Source organism: Haliotis rufescens, unplaced genomic scaffold (genome assembly GCF_023055435.1).
Source record: "Haliotis rufescens isolate VD_foot unplaced genomic scaffold, xgHalRufe1.0.p SCAF_28, whole genome shotgun sequence".
Lineage (NCBI taxonomy): Eukaryota > Metazoa > Mollusca > Gastropoda > Lepetellida > Haliotidae > Haliotis > Haliotis rufescens.
In genome coordinates, this window is record NW_025963979.1 from 5,611,963 (window position 1) to 5,635,815 (window position 23,853).

At 41.6% G+C, this 23,853-nt stretch overlaps 3 long non-coding RNA genes across 3 annotated transcripts; all 3 read left to right on the forward strand.

The window, feature by feature from the left end:
* The first annotated feature begins 5,559 nt into the window (after nucleotides 1-5,559).
* On the forward strand, nucleotides 5,560-7,063 carry LOC124139456. Its single transcript, XR_007223031.1, has 2 exons — nucleotides 5,560-6,549; nucleotides 6,984-7,063. It is a non-coding gene; the product is annotated as an uncharacterized LOC124139456 (long non-coding RNA).
* Nucleotides 7,064-9,250: 2,187 nt separating this feature from the next.
* Nucleotides 9,251-13,622, forward strand: LOC125384173. Its single transcript, XR_007223032.1, has 2 exons — nucleotides 9,251-9,586; nucleotides 13,416-13,622. It is a non-coding gene; the product is annotated as an uncharacterized LOC125384173 (long non-coding RNA).
* Nucleotides 13,623-15,518: 1,896 nt separating this feature from the next.
* LOC124122689 lies at nucleotides 15,519-23,496 on the forward strand. The gene is made up of 3 exons (XR_006859198.2): nucleotides 15,519-16,006; nucleotides 16,441-16,597; nucleotides 22,190-23,496. It is a non-coding gene; the product is annotated as an uncharacterized LOC124122689 (long non-coding RNA).
* Nucleotides 23,497-23,853: the final 357 nt, after the last annotated feature.

The following is a 23,853-nucleotide window of genomic DNA, read 5'->3' on the forward strand; positions in this document are numbered from 1 at the left end:
ATTTAGTTTGCTTAGCATACTGCAAACCCTTTTCTGTCATCTTCCTTAGTCTTTTCAAAACATTATCCTTTTCTTTTTCTTCCATACCTTTGTCTAAACAATGTCAATGCTGTAATAACTTGAAGTCTTTCTTTCTCAAATGATGATTTCTTTATTCTTTCCTGTTTTGCATTCTTTCTTTTCTTTACATTCTTTTCTTTTCCTTTTAGATAAATGTCTTTCTTTTCTTAACTAGTATCTAATTATTTTCAGATTGACTGAAATACAAATAAATGAACAATAATTACTATTTTGATCAAATGATGCATTAATGCAAATAATCATAATGACATTATAAATGAATTAACCTAATAAAATTGACTACATTTCAGTGACATGAAATACTATGAAAAAGGTAAACAAACGATGAAAAACACTTTATGACTAAATAACTGCTCCAAAACATTTATACACATGTAGATAATGATAAAATAATATATATGACACAATTTGGCAAACTCACCATTGTTTTTAGACTATTTTATCCTTAAAACCTTTTCTCATTTCTTTCATTCTCTCATGCATGCTGCATGCTTTTAGGGCCACATGGAAGATAATACACGATACTAAGCAGTTATGCCCCGTGGCATATTATGATGAGTAAACATAAATTTGAATGGAGAAGAAATGAAATATGAATTAATACTTGCCAAAAACGAAATATGATTTATATTTTAATACTTTGATAACACACAAAGGAAATATGATTCTGAACTTTGAAAATAATAACTAAACAATTTTGACACTTACACTAGGGCTGGGACGAGTCCCACTGCAGGTCTCAAGAGTTGGGAACAAAATGTCTGATTGTGAATTGTTTTATCGTTGCCCTGGCCAAAACTATTTAGATAGATGTATCAAACGATCAGTACCCTGAAGTTGAATGAAGCTTCATCTTTATTCAGACATACACTCTTCCCCCCAAAAAAATAAAAAAACGAAACGCACGCATTATGTAGTTCATTGAACCTGACTGCACAAAAAATCCAGGATATATATTGGATATATGTTATTGGAAGATGTTGGTAGTCTGATATTCGACAAACGGTGCGTCAAAAACGCAGCCATTGTCGATTTGCAATGTTTTAAACGGCATTGTTTCACACTTGTTCAAAAATGTCATGGAGGAAAACTGTAAAGCAAATGCACGTACACGATATGGCATTCGGAACTCGTGGTAGTGGCTATAAAAAGGCAAGCAAAAGCCAATAATTTGTCATTCAAAAGTCAACACTTTTCAAGTTCGAAAATGCCGAGACTCAGCGCTGCCGACATTAATTTAGGTTCTTTATTCGTAATATTTGACCTTAATTGCGTGCTTTTGTCCTTTTTTTTCAACTTTGTATTTTTTGACCGAATGGCCGCCCATAGATCGGAGCATCGCCATAGGACGTATCCTAAGAGGGGAATCACAGTCTTCTGTTGCACGCCACTTCAACGTCCAACACAGCACCATTTGCCGCCTTTGGGACGGATACACACAGTTCAATTCCACTGCAGACCGTCCGAGAACCGGCCGACCAAGAGTTACCACCCCCGCACAGGGTCGCTATACATTCAACTGTTCCACTTACGTCATCGCAATGCCACAGCTACGGAGACTGCCTGACGCATCCCTGGTTTGAGGAGGATATCGGACCAGACTGTCAGGAACCATCTTCGTGAGGCTGGAATCCGACCCAGAAGACCAGTTATAGACAAATTATAAAAAGTACAGAAAGAATATTAAATCACAATAGTCATCATGTATTGTTCTCTGAATATGAGTTCTGACATCGGTTGAATATGCCGAAAACGAGAACAAACAGGTTCCGCCAGTCTTTCATACCGATTACTGTTAATCTAACCAATCACTCGTCACGATATGGCTGCAATATTGCGGTTGTGACGTTAAATATTAACTCACTCACTTACTAACCAATCAACATTTCATGTACGATGACATGCATCAACCAAGTCAGCGAGCCTGACCACCCATCCTGTTAGTCGCCTCTTACTAAAAGGTGACTATGCTTGTCGTAAGAGGCGACTAACGGGATCGGGTGGTCAGGCTCGTTGACTTGGTTGATGCATGTCATCGTATCCCAATTGCGTGGATCGATGCTCATGATGTCAATAACTGGATTGTCTGGTAAAGACTCACTTATTTACAGACCACCGTCATATAGCTGGAATATTGCTGAGCGCGGTGTTAAACAACAAACAAACAAACTGTAAACACTGCTCGCTACAGTGTTTGTCACAGCCATTATTACACATAGTCTTCAGAACTTGACATAAAGGGGCAATACTCTCGGTCTTCGACCTGGATGTCTAACACTGTCCGCTAGTGCTAACTAGTAAGTCGATTTGCTGGGTAATCAACTGAACATGACCAGAGATTTAATCTCATTAAAATCAGATCTTAGTTCTCGCTACCGCTAAACAAAGATCTGAGGACATCCCATTACGTGTCATGTCAGACTGACCTTGCGTGTACTTTGACAGACCAATGGAATGTCCAATCAGAAGGTAGCTTTCTCGTGCTCTACGGCACTAATTTCAAATTGGCGACTACGCTTCGAAACATATTTTGACAAATTCACGATTACAAATTTGAGCAAAAGAACATTCTGGAATGGCTAATAGATGGTCTAGATTGTATGGATTCAGTCATTAAACCCGTAACCCGTGTTAAAGTTTTCGAAATTCCCCGATTAGAAATCACATTCCGACTGTCACTTTCATAATCTGGTAAGCGATGCTCAGATTGGTCGGATGAAAGGTCGTTCTGACGTCACCACTAATTATACGACAGACTGTTGAACAAAAGGAACATGTCGGCCACCAAAAATAAATTGTTGCAAGAATTTTTTTTACAAAAAAGATTATTTTTTTTATCTAGGTTCATAGTTTATACCTGGTTTTGCATCCGTAGCTGAACAATATCTAGTCTCCCTCACATTCTTACTAGCCCACTAGCCCGTGTCAGTTTGTCGAATGTAAAAGGTATTGTGAAGGCTAGCATAACAGAGGGTTCTTATATGGTATCACTATTCGGCCCAGCAAACGTTTAAGGTTAATGTCTACAAGTGATGATCCATATGAAAATGAACAAAATTCACCCTGTTCCGAGTAACGGAGGCACGAAAAACACCCAGTTTCACCAGCACGTTTTTCAAACTCTAAACTGATGTATGCAACGTTTCAGTTGTAAGTTACAACTTAAGCCTGGTGTTCAGACGAAATAAATCCGTCTGTTTTCAGCCTCTGCAATGCCATTAGGCTTGACCACGCCGGAAGCTGTCGATGAGCCTCGTTCTGAGTCCTCGAACTCCGTAACGTAGTTACCGTTGCCGTTACCCACGTCCCTTCTGTTTACAACAGAAAAACGATCGCTTTTGCTCCACTGACCTCTACGTTTCACTCACTGCTGTATCTTTCCAAGTGTGCCTTCTTCCAAGATGAACACAAGGCTTTACATTCAAGGTATTTAAGATCACAATTATTCCACTTAACAGTATTAAGATGTTAAATTAGATGTGAAATTGGTCGTTGTTAGGCAGCAGTATCGGGACTGAAGGTGGCGGCCGCCATTTGCAATTGTCTTAATTGAATTTTTTTTATTGTAAACTTCACACGTGCTGCTTAGATGAAACCTGTCGAGCGATGTAGTACAGATGTAAGATAACCTGTATTACGTGAAAAGCAGCTGTTTGGCCCATTTTATTGGTTAAATGTGGTCTTGCAGCACAGCCTGTAAAACTACAAACACTTGGAATTCGCATTGTCAAAAGGCCGAGGTCTAGTGACATAGTGTAGCTATCAGAAGACGTAAGTTGTGATTTTGTAAACGCAGCCGCCGGCGTACATTTAACTGAACCTAGCTTTCGTTTTTCTTTTTCAGCTCGGGAGGACATAATTCGCTATTATGGCACTCCTGCGGCTGTGAGTTTGTGGCCGTCTCAGGATGAGGAGTCCGACTGTGTATGTAGTTTTACATGCCCTCCCTGTCACTTCTTCCTTCTATTATAGCCCCTGTTTTATTGTACATTAAGTCTGCCCAGTCCCTATAATAAACTGTGATTCGTTTTCTTTGCAAACGTATCCCGTATTCTGTCTCACATGCCTTCCTTTGTCCCTCCCTCCACCCCTCGATGTGTAGCGTTCCCTGGCTGTTTCCCCTTCCCGTTGTCCCGACCCCCTGAGCGTCTTCACTCCGTTCTGGGCCCGCCCTGTCTACGGTGAGACGCTCCCTGCCCCCGTCACCATTAACCACGCTGATCACTACCCTGCCCCAAGTGACGACGATGACAGTGACTACTGGGTGTACGAGGACGAGGACGACCACAGCTTTGTGGATGACAGAGAGATTCATCCCTTTAGAAAGGCGCTGACGAGAGCTGCTGCCTTCTTTAGGAAGATCTTCTCTTAGACTCCTTATCCTTTTAATGTCTGAATGTGTTCGAGTGAGTGAGTGAATGAGCATGTGTGTATGTATGTGTGCGTATGTGAGAGTAAATGAAAGATTGAATGAGCATGTGTTAGTGTTAGTGTGCTAGTGTGTTAGTGTTAGTGTTAGTGTGTGTGTGTGTGTGACTGACTGAATGAGTATGTATGTATGTGTGTGTAAGAGGAAGAGGGTATGTATGTTAGAGATGAGAGTTAGAGTTAATTAACGAGTACATATATGTCTGTATAAGAGAGAGAGAGAGAGAGAGAGAGAGAGAGAGAGAGAGAGTACCTTTCCACATAACCGCTCTTTGCGCATTTTGGCGTATTTTTAGGCACATACATTTTGGCCCAACTTTCACTTTCGTTTCGGCAAACCTCTTGGTTTATTAGAATCGCACAAGACTATACGTTCTATACAATTTTGGCCCGTTTTTTGGATCTCTTTTGAGGCATATTACTTTCGGCTTTCTGTTATCTGAATAAATGTTTCTGTAATGTATACACAAGTTGTCTGTTTTGTCTACAGTGTTTCATACTTACAGCTAATAATATTTGGGCGACAGCAGCATCGCAATATAGGCATCTGGCCAAATCCCAAGGTTCCCGAACATGAGACATAAATTCATATGGATATTGTTAATCAGTGAAAGTTGCCCCTATTTTGCTGTTCTGCTGTGTCCCAATTTCATGATCTGTACTCAGCAGAAGATTTCTGAATAGGTGGGGCTACCTTAAGATTTGACACTTCTAAATTTTTATATGGCGACAATTGTGACACGGGATATTTTCCGAGGATAGCTCTCTTGGACACTTTGTTATTGAAGAATTTTAATATTCCAATAAACTAGCTAATCGTTTCTAATGAAACAATGATTGTGGCTTCCTATTGATGGAGTTCGAATCGAGAATTGCCTTTCTTCTCTAAAACACAAGTGTCGCCACATAGGATATATTACGAGCACTTCACCATCTAATACCGGTAGTCGGACAAGGGATTGAGAGTGATCTCCCTTCGCCCCAGACAATATTGGATTCCACTCGTCTCTTCATTGTGGCCTTCCAAAAATTGACTTCACTGCTGTTCCTTTGGCCCGTGATCTTCAGAAAAAGCAGAGGGCATGCTTTTATACATAGGCTGTCGCCAGGTGCAAGTAAAAAGCCTATGTTGACACCTACTTGTATGCAAGAGTAGATTAATACAAATATGACGTAATATTCGTATTTGGCATTCTACAAAAATACATAAATGATAGAAGGGGTCTGAATTCGTCCCCTGTACGTCCACATCAGCGTTTTCAAAATGGAACGGACAATTGGATTTCTCTGACTGTGAGTGTGTGGGTGGGAAGGATTTTATCAGAAAAAAATAAATTGTCTCAGAAATTGATTGAAAAATAATTATGCTTCAAACTGTTGAACAAAAAGAACATGTGGGCAACCAAAAATAAATTGTTGCAAGGTGTGTTTTTGTTAAACAAAAGTTTTATTTAGGCTCATAGTTTATACCTGGTTTTGCATCCGTAGCTGAAAAAATATCTAGTCTCCCTCACATTCTTACTAGCCCACTAGCCCGTGTCAGTTTGTCGAATGTAAAAGGTATTGTGAAGGCTAGCATAACAGAGGGTTCTTATATGGTATCACTATTCGGCCCAGCAAACGTTTAAGGTTAATGTCTACAAGTGATGATCCATATGAAAATGAACAAAATTCGCCCTGTTTCGAGTAATGGAGGCACGAAAAACACCCAGCTTCACCAGCACGTTTTTCAAACTCTAAACTGATGTATGCAACGTTTCAGTTGTAAGTTACAACTTAAGCCTGGTGTTCAGACGAAATAAATCCGTCTGTTTTCAGCCTCTGCAATGCCATTAGGCTTGACCACGCCGGAAGCTGTCGATGAGCCTCGTTCTGAGTCCTCGAACTCCGTAACGTAGTTACCGTTGCCGTTACCCACGTCCCTTCTGTTTACAACAGAAAAACGATCGCATTTGCTCCGCTGACCTCTACGTTTCGCTCACTGCTGTATCTTTCCAAGTGTGCCTTCTTCCAAGATGAACACAAGGCTTCACATTCAAGGTATTTAAGATCACAATTATTCCACTTAACAGTATTAAGATGTTAAATTAGATGTGAAATTGGTCGTTGTTAGGCAGCAGTATCGGGATTGAAGATGGCGGCCGCCATATGCAATTGTCTTAATTGAAAATGTTTGATTGTAAACTTGACATGTGATGCTTAGATGAAACCTGTTCGTTCATTATAGTGTCGAGGGATGTAGTACAGATGTAAGATAACCTGTATTACGTGAAAAGCAGCTGTTTGGCCCATTTTATTGGTTAAATGTGGTCTTGCAGCACAGCCTGTAAAACTACAAACACTTGGAATTCGCATTGTCAAAAGGCCGAGGTCTAGTGACATATTGTAGCTATCAGAAGACGTAAGTTGTGATTTTGTAAACGCAGCCGCCGGCGTACATTTAACTGAACCTAGCTTTCGTTTTTCTTTTTCAGCTCGGGAGGACATAATTCGCTATTATGGCACTCCTGCGGCTGTGAGTTTGTGGCCGTCTCAGGATGAGGAGTCCGACTGTGTATGTAGTTTTACATGCCCTCCCTGTCACTTCTTCCTTCTATTATAGCCCCTGTTTTATTGTACATTAAGTCTGCCCAGTCCCTATAATAAACTGTGATTCGTTTTCTTTGCAAACGTATCCCGTATTCTGTCTCACATGCCTTCCTTTGTCGCTCCCTCCACCCCCTCGATGTGTAGCGTTCCCTGGCTGTGTCCCCTTCCCGTTGTCCCGACCCCCTGAGCGTCTTCACTCCGTTCTGGGCCCGCCCTGTCTACGGTGAGACGCTCCCTGCCCCCGTCACCATTAACCACGCTGATCACTACCCTGCCCCAAGTGACGACGATGACAGTGACTACTGGGTGTACGAGGACGAGGACGACCACAGCTTTGTTGATGACAGAGAGATTCATCCCTTTAGAAAGGCGCTGACGAGAGCTGCTGCCTTCTTTAGGAAGATCTTCTCTTAGACTCCTTATCCTTTTAATGTCTGAATGTGTTCGAGTGAGTGAGTGAATGAGCATGTGTGTATGTATGTGAGAGTAAATGAAAGATTGAATGAGCATGTGTAAGTGTGAGTGTGCTAGTGTGTTTAGTGTTAGTGTTAGTGTGTGTGTGTGACTGACTGAATGAGTATGTATGTATGTGTGTGTAAGAGGAAGAGGGTATGTATGTTAGAGATGAGAGTTAGAGTGAATTAACGAGTACATATGTGTCTGTATAAGAGAGAGAGAGAGAGAGAGAGAGAGAGAGAGTACCTTTCCACATAACCGCTCTTTGCGCATTTTGGCGTATTTTTAGGCACATACATTTTGGCCCAACTTTCACTTTAGTTTCGGCAAACCTCTTGGTTTATTAGAATCGCACAAGACTATACGTTCTATACAATTTTGGCCCGTTTTTGGATCTCTCTTGAGGCAAATTACTTTCGGCTTTCTGTTATCTGAATAAATGTTTCTGTAATGTATACACAAGTTGTCTGTTTTGTCTACAGTGTTTCATACTTACAGCTAATAATATCTGGGCGACAGCAGCATCGCAATATAGGCATCTGGCTAAATCCCAAGGTTCCCGAACATGAGACATAAATTCATATGGATATTGTTAATCAGTGAAAGTTGCCCCTATATTGCTGTTCTGCTGTGTCCCAATTTCATGATCTGTACTCAGCAGAAGATTTCCGAATAGGTGGGGCTACCTTAAGATTTGACACTTCTAAATTTTTATGTGGCGACAATTGTGACAGGGGATATTTTCCGAGGATAGCTGTCTTGGACACTTTGTTATTGAAGAATTTTAATATTCCAATAAACTAGCTAATCGTTTCTAATGAAACAATGATTGTGGCTTCCTATTGATGGAGTTCGAATCGAGAATTGCCTTTCTTCTCTAAAACACAAGTGTCGCCACATAGGATATATTACGAGCACTTCACCATCTAATACCGGTAGTCGGACAAGGGATTGAGAGTGATCTCACTTCGCCCCAGACAATATTGGATTCCACTCGTCTCTTCATTGTGGCCTTCCAGAAATCGACTTCACTGCTGTTCCTTTGGCCCGTAATCTTCAGAAAAAGCAGAGGGCATGCTTTTATACATAGGCTGTCGCCAGGTGCAAGTAAAAAGCCTATGTTGACACCTACTTGTATGCAAGAGTAGATTAATACAAATATGATGTAATATTCGTATCTGGCATTCTACAAAAATACAGAAATGATAGAAGGGGTCTGAATTCGTCCCCTGTACGTCCACATCAGCGTTTTCAAAATGGAACGGACAATTGGATTTCTCTGACTGTGAGTGTGTGGGTGGGAAGGATTTTATCAGAAAAAAATAAATTGTCTCAGAAATTGATTGAAAAATAATCATGCTTCAGACTGTTGAACAAAAAGAACATGTCGGCCACCAAAAATAAATTGTTGCAAGGTGTGTTTTTTTTAAACAAAAGTTTTATTTAGGCTCATAGTTTATACCTGGTTTTGCATCCGTAGCTGAAAAAATATCTAGTCTCCCTCACATTCTTACTTGCCCACTAGCCCGTGTCAGTTTGGCGAATGTAAAAGGAATTGTGAAGGCTATCATAACAGAGGGGTTTTATATGGTATCGCTATTCGACCTAGCAAACGTTTAGGGTTAATGTCTACAAGTGATGATCCATATGAAAATGAACAAAATTCGCCCTGTTCCGAGTAATGGTGGCACGAAAAACACCCAGTTTCACCAGCACGTTTTTCAAACTCTAAACTGATGTATGCAACGTTTCAGTTGTAAGTTACAACTTAAGCCTGGTGTTCAGACGAAATAAATCCGTCTGTTTTCAGCCTCTGCAATGCCATTAGGCTTGACCACGCCGGAAGCTGTCGATGAGCCTCGTTCTGAGTCCTCGAACTCCGTAACGTAGTTACCGTTGCCGTTACCCACGTCCCTTCTGTTTACAACAGAAAAACGATCGCATTTGCTCCGCTGACCTCTACGTTTCACTCACTGCTGTATCTTTCCAAGTGTGCCTTCTTCCAAGATGAACACAAGGCTTCACATTCAAGGTATTTAAGATCACAATTATTCCACTTAACAGTATTCTGATGTTAATTTAGATGTGAAATTGGTCGTTGTTAGGCAGCAGTATCGGGATTGAAGATGGCGAGTAGTATAGAACGGGTCGCCAGCAACCCCCTTTTGGTTGAGGGAGGTTGAGGGAAAATAGGGAAGGTGATTGGTTGATCCAAGTCACGTGATCGGATAGGATGACTCATGCATCAACAGCGCGTCACAGGTGAGGGGGGAATGAAAGGTGTGTGTTTATAAGGCAGAAAAGAATTCATAAGAAAACAAAAGTAAAGGGTATTGAATAGAGCTATGTGTATGGCGTGCTACCCTAAATAGACAAACCGTACCCGTCAGCCCAGTTTGAATTGAGCGCGCTTGACAACTCACGTGACCACATATTTGTATAGAAGGCGTTCAGCCCTGTCCCGACTTGCATAGTTGATGTTTCAATGCTAGCTTTTCCATTTAACGCGATGACAAATAAGCCCTACGGTTTGAGTTTTAACCGTGTAACATGATGTGCACATTTTTACTTCAGAACGTGCTATTTTGAAAATAGATAGAAAACTGATAAGTACATGTACCAGTGTGACGGCACGAAGCTAGGTTTGTTGGGAAAGTGATGGAAGCAATCTATAGGACATTTTCATGTTTACAATACTCACCCTTAATTCGAAGAGAGAACAGAGTTTATCATGGAAAATTGTTTGACGAGGAAAATGTTTTATTGGAAATATAGGTTTATTCATAGCTAATGTATAGCAGAGAGACTAAGCGACCGGCCGCCCATAACAATGTCAACATACACTACCCCGGCCTTACAATTAATGTTAACATAACAGCCTTGCCTGAAGCTTCCCATTCATAAATTGTGTGACCAGTGTCCCGTATTTATGATACGTTAGGGAACATGTGTTGTACATTTGTTATTTTAAAAGGGAGTTATTTCAGAGAGGATATATATGGGTATCCCCCCTCATTAAACCTTTCTTTCGTTGGTGTCTATTAAGCGTATCCGGTATTTAATACATTTGAATGATGTAGGAAAGTATGTGCGTGAAGATGTTGTACCTATATCCGAACACGAATGTATGACACCTTTCAATAGATCAATTACGGTTCTAACCACGACACGCAACGTGACTATGAGCGTGGTTAGCAGTTCATATTTATAAACACATCGTGAATGACAGATTTCTGATGAATGAACTCGCCCGCACACATGTCTATAGGGTTATGTTCGCCCGAACTGTAAACAGTGACACATTGATAACAGGAAGGGTGCGTGGAATGCACTCGTCCTTGTAAGGGTAAAATACGCGTTTTAAACTCACCATTTAAATGATGACATTACTTTTTAGATGTATTGGTATCAGTGAGTGAGTGAATTTAGTTTTACGCCACACTCGGCCTTATTCCAGCTCTAGGACGGTGGTCTGTCAATAAACGAGCTTGGACCAGACAATCCAGTGATCAACAGCATGAGCAGCGAAATGAGCAACTAGGAACCGATGGCACGTGTCATCCGAGTCGGCGAGACTGACCAATGGATCCCCAGAGTCAAGGGTATAAAAGAAAGCTTCATACCCTCTAATCGCACACCGTATTGGATCACCATGGGGGTTGCCACCTGTCCGGACTGTGAAAAAATGTTTTCAAGGAGAGATGTCATGTTACGACACAGGAGAAATAAACATAGCATACCGCCACCGTTACAAGCCCACCCGCCGTCGCCGCAAGTCCACTCGCCATTACAAGCCCACCCGCTAACGCCGCCGCCGCCGCAAGCCCATCCGCTACCGCCGCCGCAAGCCCACTCGCCATTACAAGCCCACCCGCTAACGCCGCCGCCACCGTTACAAGCCCACCCGCCGTCGCCGCAAGTCCACTCGCCATTACAAGCCCACCCGCTAACGCCGCCGCCGCCGCAAGCCCATCCGCTACCGCCGCCGCAAGTCCACTCGCCATTACAAGCCCACCCGCCGCCGCAAGTCCACTGGCCAGCGGCGGCGGCGGATGTGCTTGCGGCGGCGGTGGCGTTAGCGGGTGGACTCGGATGACACGTGCCATCGGTTCCTAGTTGCACATTTCGCTGCTCATGCTGTTGATCACTGGATTGTCTGGTCCAAGCTCGTTTATTGACAGACCACCGTCCTAGAGCTGGAATAAGGCCGAGTGTGGCGTAAAACTAAATTCACTCACTCACTGATACCAATACATCTAAAAAGTAATGTCATCATTTAAATGGTGAGTTTAAAACGCGTATTTTACCCTTACAAGGACGAGTGCATTCCACGCACCCTTCCTGTTATCAATGTGTCACTGTTTACAGTTCGGGCGAACATAACCCTATAGACATGTGTGCGGGCGAGTTCATTCATCAGAAATCTGTCATTCACGATGTGTTTATAAATATGAACTGCTAACCACGCTCATAGTCACGTTGCGTGTCGTGGTTAGAACCGTAATTGATCTATTGAAAGGTGTCATACATTCGTGTTCGGATATAGGTACAACATCTTCACGCACATACTTTCCTACATCATTCAAATGTATTAAATACCGGATACGCTTAATAGACACCAACGAAAGAAAGGTTTAATGAGGGGGGATACCCATATATATCCTCTCTGAAATAACTCCCTTTTAAAATAACAAATGTACAACACATGTTCCCTAACGTATCATAAATACGGGACACTGGTCACACAATTTATGAATGGGAAGCTTCAGGCAAGGCTGTTATGTTAACATTAATTGTAAGGCCGGGGTAGTGTATGTTGACATTGTTATGGGCGGCCGGTCGCTTAGTCTCTCTGCTATACATTAGCTATGAATAAACCTATATTTCCAATAAAACATTTTCCTCGTCAAACAATTTTCCATGATAAACTCTGTTCTCTCTTCGAATTAAGGGTGAGTATTGTAAACATGAAAATGTCCTATAGATTGCTTCCATCACTTTCCCAACAAACCTAGCTTCGTGCCGTCACACTGGTACATGTACTTATCAGTTTTCTATCTATTTTCAAAATAGCACGTTCTGAAGTAAAAATGTGCACATCATGTTACACGGTTAAAACTCAAACCGTAGGGCTTATTTGTCATCGCGTTAAATGGAAAAGCTAGCATTGAAACATCAACTATGCAAGTCGGGACAGGGCTGAACGCCTTCTATACAAATATGTGGTCACGTGAGTTGTCAAGCGCGCTCAATTCAAACTGGGCTGACGGGTACGGTTTGTCTATTTAGGGTAGCACGCCATACACATAGCTCTATTCAATACCCTTTACTTTTGTTTTCTTATGAATTCTTTTCTGCCTTATAAACACACACCTTTCATTCCCCCCTCACCTGTGACGCGCTGTTGATGCATGAGTCATCCTATCCGATCACGTGACTTGGATCAACCAATCACCTTCCCTATTTTCCCTCAACCTCCCTCAACAAAAAGGGGGTTGCTGGCGACCCGTTCTATACTACTATGGCGGCCGCCATTTGCAATTGTCTTAATTGAAAATGTTTGATTGTAAACTTGACATGTGATGCTTAGATGAAACCTGTTCGTTCATTATAGTGTCGAGGGATGTAGTACAGATGTAAGATAACCTGTATTACGTGAAAAGCAGCTGTTTGGCCCATTTTATTGGTTAAATGTGGTCTTGCAGCACAGCCTGTAAAACTACAAACACTTGGAATTCGCATTGTCAAAAGGCCGAGGTCTAGTGACATAGTGTAGCTATCAGAAGACGTAAGTTGTGATTTTGTAAACGCAGCCGCCGGCGTACATTTAACTGAACCTAGCTTTCGTTTTTCTTTTTCAGCTCGGGAGGACATAATTCGCTATTATGGCACTCCTGCGGCTGTGAGTTTGTGGCCGTCTCAGGATGAGGAGTCCGACTGTGTATGTAGTTTTACATGCCCTCCCTGTCACTTCTTCCTTCTATTATAGCCCCTGTTTTATTGTACATTGAGTCTGCCCAGTCCCTATAATAAACTGTGATTCGTTTTCTTTGCAAACGTATCCCGTATTCTGTCTCACATGCCTTCCTTTGTCCCTCCCTCCACCCCCTCGATGTGTAGCGTTCCCTGGCTGTGTCCCCTTCCCGTTGTCCCGACCCCCTTCACTCCGTTCTGGGCCCGCCCTGTCTACGGTGAGACGCTCCCTGCCCCCGTCACCATTAACCACGCTGATCACTACCATGCCCTAAGTGACGACGATGACAGTGACTACTGGGTGTACGAGGACGAGGACGACCACAGCTTTGTGGATGACAGAGAGATTCATCCCTTTAGAAAGGCGCTGACGAGAGCTGCTGCCTTCTTTAGGAAGATCTTCTCTTAGACTCCTTATCCTTTTAATGTCTGAATGTGTTCGAGTGAGTGATTGAATGAGCATGTGGGTATGTATGTGTGCGTATGTGAGAGTAAATGAAAGATTGAATGAGCATGTGTTAGTAGTGTTAGTGTGCTAGTGTGTGTGTGTGTGTGTGTGTGTGACTGACTGAATGAGTATGTATGTATGTGTGTGTGAGAGGAAGAGGGTATGTATGTTAGAGATGAGAGTTAGAGTGAATTAACGAGTACATATATGTCTGTATAAGAGAGAGAGAGACAGAGAGAGAGTACCTTTCCACATAATCGCTGTTTGCGCATTTTGGCGTATTTTTAGGCACATACATTTTGGCCCAACTTTCACTTTCGTTTCGGCAAACCTCTTGGCTTATTAGAATCGCACAAGACTATACGTTCTATACAATTTTGGCCCGTTTTTGGATCTCTCTTGAGGCAAATTACTTTCGGCTTTCTGTTATCTGAATAAATGTTTCTGTAATGTATACACAAGTTGTCTGTTTTGTCTACAGTGTTTCATCCTTACAGCTAATAATATCTGGGCGACAGCAGCATCGCAATATAGGCATCTGGCCAAATCTCAAGGTTCCCGAACATGAGACATAAATTCATATGGATAAAGTTAATCAGTGAATGTTGCCCCTATATTGCTGTTCTGCTGTGTCCCAATTTCATGATCTGTACTCAGCAGAAGATTTCTGAATAGTCGGGGCTACCTTAAGATTTGACACTTCTAAATTTTTATGTGGCGACAATTGTGACAGGGGATATTTTCCGAGGATAGCTCTCTTGGACACTTTGTTATTGAAGAATTTTAATATTCCAATAAACTAGCTAATCGTTTCTAATGAAACAATGATTGTGGCTTCCTATTGATGGAGTTCGAATCGAGAATTGCCGTTCTTCTCTAAAACACAAGTGTCGCCAAATAGGATATATTACGAGCACTTCACCATCTAATACCGATAGTCGGACAAGGGATTGAGAGTGATCTCCCTTCGCCCCAGACAATATTGGATTCCACTCGTCTCTTCATTGTGGCCTTCCAGAAATCGACTTCACTGCTGTTCCTTTGGCCCGTGATCTTCAGAAAAAGCAGAGGGCATGCTTTTATACATAGGCTGTCGCCAGGTGCAAGTAAAAAGCCTATGTTGACACCTACTTGTATGCAAGAGTAGATTAATACAAATATGACGTAATATTCGTATCTGGCATTCTACAAAAATACAGAAATGATAGAAGGGGTCTGAATTCGTCCCCTGTACGTCCACATCAGCGTTTTCAAAATGGAACGGACAATTGGATTTCTCTGACTGTGAGTGTGTGGGTGGGAAGGATTTTATCAGAAAAAAATAAATTGTCTCAGAAATTGATTGAAAAATAATCATGCTTCAGACTGTTGAACAAAAAGAACATGTCGGCCACAAAAAATAAATTGTTGCAAGGTGTGTTTTTGTTAATCAAAAGTTTTATTTAGGCTCATAGTTTATACCTGGTTTTGCATCCGTAGCTGAAAATATATCTAGTCTCCCTCACATTCTTACTAGCCCATTAGCCCGTGTCAGTTTGTCGAATGTAAAAGGTATTGTGAAGGCTAGCATAACAGAGAGTTCTTATATGGTATCGCTATTCGGCCCAGCAGACGTTTAAGGTTAATGTCTACAAGTGATGATCCATATGAAAATGAACAAAATTCGCCCTGTTCCGAGTAATGGAGGCACGAAAAACACCCAGTTTCACCAGCACGTTTTTCAAACTCTAAACTGATGTATGCAACGTTTCAGTTGTAAGTTACAACTTAAGCCTGGTGTTCAGACGAAATAAATCCGTCTGTTTTCAGCCTCTGCAATGCCATTAGGCTTGACCACGCCGGAAGCTGTCGATGAGCCTCGTTCTGAGTCCTCGAACTCCGTAACGTAGTTACCGTTGCCGTTACCCACGTCCCTTCTGTTTACAACAGAAAAACGATCGCATTTGCTCCGCTGACCTCTACGTTTCGCTCACTGCTGTATCTTTCCAAGTGTGCCTTCTTCCAAGATGAACACAAGGCTTCACATTCAGGGTATTTAAGATCACAATTATTCCACTTAACAGTATTAAGATGTTAAATTAGATGTGAAATTGGTCGTTGTTAGGCAGCAGTATCGGGATTGAAGATGGCGGCCGCCATTTGCAATTGTCTTAATTGAAAATGTTTGATTGTAAACTTGACATGTGATGCTTAGATGAAACCTGTTCGTTCATTATAGTGTCGAGGGATGTAGTACAGATGTAAGATAACCTGTATTACGTGAAAAGCAGCTGTTTGGCCCATATAATTGGTTAAATGTGGTCTTGCAGCACAGCCTGTAAAACTACAAACACTTGGAATTCGCATTGTCAAAAGGCCGAGGTCTAGTGACATAGTGTAGCTATCAGAGGACGTAAGTTGTGATTTTGTAAACGCAGCCGCCGGCTGACACTTAACTGAACCTAGCTTTCGTTTTGGTTTTTCAGCTCGGGAGGACATAATTCGCTATTATGGCACTCCTGCGGCTGTGAGTTTGTGGCCGTCTCAGGATGAGGAGTCCGACTGTATGTAGTTTTGAAAAGGGGCACTGATCTGAAGTAATTCCCTGGGACTGGTTGTTGCCTTTGTTATTGTCTTTTACCCGTGAGTACCCGGATGATAGCAGAAATCTAGAAAAGTTCGCGACCTTTGCTTCGCAATTCGTAAGCGCATTTGTCACTTTTATTGATAGTTTGGGGCGCATGGTCATATTGATCAACAAAATGAAAAATAGTTTTGGAAATAATAAGGAAATGTTGGCATCTTGGTGGGTAGCTTCGGTAATGGTGACGAAGTTTTGATAAGTCACATGCTTGGTAATTGTGCGATTTTCTTTTACACTCTTTTGACTTGCAACACAAAGTAAATATTTCACCTGAGCATTACTTGTTGTATTGTGTTTATATTTTACAGTCAAAATGTGCACAATTTTCACTTAGGAAATTTATTAAATACTAAGAAATTCAGTTATTTTACAAATTGACTGAACAATGTCCATCTGTATTATTATGGTAACGAATTCCAAACATTTTTTATGGTTAATATCATCACCAAGTGACTGAAAATGTTAGGATTAAAAGTACATTTGTATCTTGTATAGCTTCTAATCCAAGCATAATTATTCTATTGTGATATTTTTTATAATTTTGGTCAATCTGGTAAATAAATGGACAGATTTTTCAGTCAATTTGTAAAATGACTGAAATATTTTGACATTTGATAAATTGCCTGAGTGAATCATGTTTTACACATTGACTTAACATATACACGCTTACAAAGGAAAAGACTTGTGAAAACAATGTCTATCACGCATCGAAAAACTTCCCAACAAAGACGTAGGGGAATAAGAATGAATTTGTTTAATGCTACTGTCAACGCGCATGTTGACGGGAATTAGCTCTTGGGGGAATAAAACACAAAATCGGCATCACTGTCCCGGAACGATTTATGCACAACATGTAAACAATAAACAACAATTGCACAATTGAGCGGAATACCTGCTCTGACAACACAAACATGGCTCAGGCATACATGAGGTGAGCGGAGCTCCAGCTCAACCTCAGGACGTTTCCTACGAGCGGCACATCCTGCTCAAGGTCGTCCCTACACCAGCACTCTGACATCTTCCCGAGGCAAGAGAGTTAACTGACTTTAAAAGTCCAGTTTCCACCCTTGCCGAACTTGGCTGGAATTCCTGGGCTCGATCGTAGCGCCACCAGTGGCAATTACGAGGTTTGTCCTTACTATGCCTCTCCTATTTACCAATCAGATTCTACCTCTCGTATCACTTGCATTTACTTCAAACAAAACGGTGGCGCCCAGTCAAGACGATCTGATTGATAATCAAGATCTATATTGTGATAAAACGAGTCTTACATCGCGAAGTGCATCAAATCACGTGAGCACCTTGATTAAAAGCATGAAAATATTTAGAAAATATCTGTTGACAACGAGTTAGCGGTGCACATGCTTTGCAAATACTGCAGTCGACCGAAATCTGCGTGACACTTTACGAACCGGATTTCGATTTCGGTGCGCGATTTTGATTGGACTATGCATAGACTCGTTAGTCCAGCCAAAATGTAACTCCATAATACCAGCCTAGTTCGGCAAGGGTGGAAACTGGACTTTTATAGTCAGTTAACTCACTTGCCTCGGGAAGATGGCACTCGGAATACCAAGCTTGACTAACACCGTCGTAACAGTGTAATGGTAGCACATATATAGTAATGAACAACAATGGACAGACAATGATGTTGCTCTGGACATGGGATTTCTGGGGGTGATGAACCGACACAGCTGAACAATTAAGGCAATAAATGTCATACTATAAATAACAGTAATTTACGGGAAGTGATATAGTAGTTCAGGTTGGCTGTCAGTCAATATACAATGAAATGTTGGTGAGGATTAACAACGGGGATTAGCGCCTAAAACGTTATGACAATTAAGCTATGGAGACATGGCTACAAGGTAATTAGCCTTTGGAGTCAAATGTACTTCAGACAATGGTAGTCGTAAATCAGTCGCTATGACACTACAGCAAATGAATGAGAACAAAATGCAAATATCATAATTACAACCTACCAAAGTTATACGTATAATTTTAGGCAGCTTCCTTGTTCGAGGAATGTATCCGTGAATGTCCACATAAAGGAACAATATCCCACACGTCTCCAGCTGTACAAAGAAACTTATTCGATGTCGCGTGTCTCCGTAACAATCAAATATTCTAAAATATCATTTCGGGATGTCATAACCCGTATTCGTTTCTCAACTGAGCACTTGGTCTCAAAGGTCAGTTTCAGAAAGCCCACGTGACAACTATTTTCACAATGTCCACGGTTCTTAAAAAAAATCCATAACAATGAGCAATCAATCAACGTATTATCGTTTAACCCTTTGAACAAAGTATGTTGTTTTTACATCGGCACTCCACGCCATGATACTTACTTTTGACACTGTGTAAGATAACAGTGATTACCCAATCAACGTATTTTCGGTTGATCCTTTGATGGCTAGGAATAATCCAATGATTTTCAAAAAAGCAAATCAACTGATCATTCATCTCTCGCTGGGCTGCTACGTGTACAATGTATAACACACATTTCACCTCACTTCAAACCTGGACTTAGATTAAATAATTACCCCAGACCCAAGAAAACCTTTATCCGGTAATCTGAGTGGTGCTACCATTATACTTGTAATAAATTCATTAACTGAGCAACAAGTGAATGACGACAAATACACATCGACAGGTTGTTGAAATAGTTTTTAAAATGCTAAACGAATATTTTTAAACACTTTTTAAAATTAATATTCTATTATTTATTTTACATGTGTAAGTGTTATTAGTTAGTTAGCAATTACCTCCAGTAAATGAAAAAAAGAAGATCTCTCCACCCTGAACTTGACTGTGGCAGAACTTGACCTTCATCACGGTTATCACACATCACAACAGTCGTTATGGCTGCCAATGTTTACATTCTCCGTGACTCAGCAGACAAGTTACAGGAAGCAATATTACAACCCCTATCTATGATGTGGTTCAACATTAACCTGTAGATTTACTAGGAATGAGCCTGCTGGTATAGTTTGTCATACAGACCCTGAAACAAATATATCCAATACAGCCCATGCAAGTCTATAATGTTTGGGGGGCACGGGTGGCCCAGTCGTCTAAGGCGCCGCGATTCGCTGTGCAGAGTTGCGTCCCTTGGGCACGCCAGAAACCTATGGTTGTTGGGTTCGAATCCCGCTTCACCCCGATTATGTTTCAAGGTTTGTCAGCACAATACCCGTGCTCGTGGGTTTCACCGAAGTGGTAAACGTCTGAGACCTGCATCACTTCGGGCTTTCCTCCCACATTAAGCTGACACGCCGTGATATAACTGGAATACTGTTAAAAGCGGCGTAAAACCCAACTCACTCACTCACTCACTATAATGTTTGGCAAGTCGACAGCCGTCGACTCGGTGTGTATTACAGACCCAATGTGTTATAGAGGAAATATAGATACGTTTTACATTTCATATGGGGGTGACCGATCGGCAGCCATTTTTTATGTATCGATATATATTCATATGCACTTTATGTGTTAAAAGGCTTAATATATTTGAAAGGGGTTTCCCTAGCAAAAAGGAAACCTCTTTTTAACCAATCAGAATCAAGCATTCTTCAATGTCATGTTAGAATACGTTACGAAATGCAGTCAGGTGGTCACATAGCGACAAAATGAAACAAGGTAACAATTCGAAATACTTCGGCCGAATCAAACTGTTTAAATTTGTGGAAAAGGTTCCAAGCCGCATAGGTCTACAAGCACAGATATGGAAACAGATTCCGCTTGGCTAGTGTCCTGGAAAAATTGTTTCGCAATTCATATATCCAAAGCCAAAACTTGTAAGTTGCCTTAGCTATGTCACAGTTAGACACTGATTTTCAGTATTTAGACTATTCTTTGATAATGAGAGTGATTATCCCAGTAGTTTCTCCAGATTTCGGATGGTTAATTCTGACTCGATCGGTGAAAGACAATGGCGACGCCATGTTTGTTTACAAACTCTGAAAGTAGTCCCTACTTGACATTTGATATTTGCATCTCTATCCTCATATGACCCCCAACAGATATCGTTTTTATCGGTTTGATATCCTGATCTCAAGCGTTTTTATCTGTTACCCTATTTATTTCTTTATTCTCCCCAGGAATATACTGTTATACCTGGGCATACCGGGTTGCTGGTGTCTTCCTTCCCTACACTCAGACGTTTGTCGCTGGTACTTTGAGAGATCTGCAGATCACGGATGTCCGAGTGGTCTACGAATGAGTGAGTGAGTGAGTGAGTGAGTGAGTGAGTTGGGTTTAACGCCGCTTTTAACAGTATTCCAGTTATATCACGGCGTGTCAGCTTAATGTGGGAGGAAAGCCCGAAGTGATGCAGATCTCAGACGTTTACCACTTCGGTGAAACCCACGAGCACGGGTATGGTGCTGACAAACCTAGAAACATAATCGGGGCGAACCGGGATTCGAACCCACAATCATAGGTTTCTGGCGTGCCCAAGGGACGCAACTCTGCACAGCGAATCGCGGCGCCTCAGACGACTGGGCCACCCGTGCCCCCCGGTCTCCGAATGAGTTGTGTCCCTGAGTCGTGATAGGATCCGCTGACAGAAGGTATTATACTTCTGCTCCAGAAATATTCAATTTTAACTTCCTATCACATTACAAGATAAATGAAACCATATAAGGTATATTTTGTCCTAACTAATATGTAGACTTCGAAAGTCAACTCATGCAGTGAAAGAAAATAACTCCATAAAATATGGCCATCCTTATCAATACAGAATAATTCGTGAGCAAAGCCATTATCTTTGACAGAGACATGACTATGAGAGACAGTATGCCTGTAACCCTTATTCGTTAATAATCATTTCAAATCTTTCATTTCAAGTGGCCATAAAAGTTGTTGACTGTGATGGGAAATGACCATTAAGCATCATATACCTTTACTTGGAAAATGACGAGCAACGAAGCGTTACCAATCAACATGGCTTGTTCCTTAAAACAGAACAGGAAGATACTTGTATGGTCAAAAGACACGAATTAACAACATCATTTCAAGTTACGCCATGAGAATCAAGTTGACCTAAAATGTACCCTATTGCAGTTTGAGATGCATCAGTTGTGAGGATGAAGGGTTTTTTTGGTCGGGATATGCCAGGATGGGGGCTGTTAGAAGGGCTTGCTTTAGCTTCTTGAATGCCTGTTGGCATTGTCTTTTTTTCCAGAAGGTTGTATAGAGGGAAGGAGATGCCAGAAAGGTTTGCCACAAATTTGTGATAATACAAGACCAAATCTAAGAATTGACACACGTGTCTGAGTGACTAAATCTATTTTTGAAGGATCGACACGGATGTCATCTTTGCTGAAGATATGCCTTAAGTATTTAGGGCAAGACACTTAATCCCCAGTGTTATCTTTTAAAGTCAATTAATACCTAATTACGTCGCTGGATCTTAAGTATGGTCTTTTATTATATAATCATTCTTTATTATACTGCTATTTTCATTCCGTTTAAAAAATAACCTACATCTGTCAAGGTGTTATGTTCCAGTAAACAGTGAGAAACTTTAACATTCTTTCCATAGGTTGAATTTGAAATGGGCAGTTAAAAAATCGCAGCTCTCTTTTCAGAAGAAAAGAAATTTCTGCTCCAAAATGTGAAGAAAAAGAACAACATGACTCAACCTCAAAACAGTCGTTGAGTTTGAAGAAGTTTGAAAAGAATAAGACAGATTCATAGGCATGCTTGAAACTGGAGCGATAGAACGTAACGTTGCAAACGTCTTCGGTGTCAAAGTGTGCAGCAGGGCATGGACTCGGTACCAGACGTTTGGATCAGCTACACAGTGAGAGCAAGCTGGTCGACAGTGTCCGAGCACACAGCGGGAAGACAGCGATGATCACTTCAATTGAATAGACGTGGAATGGGCTCATGTACATTTTCGCTGATGAATCGAGATACCGTCTAGACTTCACAGATTATGGTCCCCAACTGTGGCGTTGACAAGGAGAGAGATTTCAGGATTCCAACATAGCCAAACATGACCAGTGTGGAGGGGACTCAATCATGGTTTGGGGTGGGATCAGTGGAGCTGGAAGAAACGATCTCCATGTCCTACAGCGGGACACGACAGGTGTGCGCAACAGGCACGACATTCTGGATGTGAACGTGAGAGGCCGTATGCGGGTACAATCGGACCGGACTTCATCCTCATTGACGATAACGCACGACCCAAACATGCCAGGGTCGTTGATGCCAACATAAAGCAGGAGACCATGTTTGTCTGCATGGGAGTGGCCAGCCCGGTGACCTAACCCCACCTTATCGAACACGTGTTGAACGATCTGAAGATCTCCCTCTCACGCCGTCCTTCTCGGCAATGCTCTCACAGAAGCGTGGAACAGTCTACCTCAGACAACCTTCCGCTTCTGGTTTGGTCAGATACTCATTTGGACTGGTGATCGGAGTGATTATTTGGTCACCTGTTGCTTGTTGGCACTGAGCGGCACACAACAGACTTTTGTTCTCAAAACATGTCTTTACGCAATAATGTCTTTGGCCATTTCAACAGATGCACACAATTTGACTCTTGAGTAGTAGATTTCACAACAACCGTCTTCAGAAACGTGTACGTATGGATCATCAGATAGTGTATCTTTTACAAATCACAATTTAAATGTGCAAATATCAATTATGAACTTTATCGCGGAATTGAAATATTTCATACAGCCAAAAATGTTAGATTTCTTGAAAGTGTTACGACATTATTTAATATCCTTTTATGTGAAAAATTTATGAAAAACCACAAGTCCCTGACCACCTGGACATATATGGTTTTCTGGAACAGCTTATTAAGGTTCTTATTCATGGTAATAAATATGCAGAAAATGCTGTTTTCTATTGGCTGTTGTTGACTTCATGCAAGTCATTTCATTGGTCAGTCACGTCTGTTGGTGACCTAAAATGTTTGTTTGTTGTTTAACACCGCACTCAGCGATATTCCAGCCATATGACGGCGGTCTGTAAATAGTAGAGTCTGAACCAGACAATCCAGTGATTGACGTCATGAGCATCGATCCACGCAATTGGGATACGATGACATGCATCAGCCCCCTGATCCCGTTAGTCGCCTCTTACAACATGCATGGGTTGCTAGACCTATTCTACCCCGGATCTTCACGGGTCACCTGCAATGGGATGTCAAATTTGTGTAGGAGTAGCCATCACTAAGACCGGATTTTAATAGGACTGATACTGTGGACAGTGTTCTCTTTCAATTTTCAGTATAATCTGC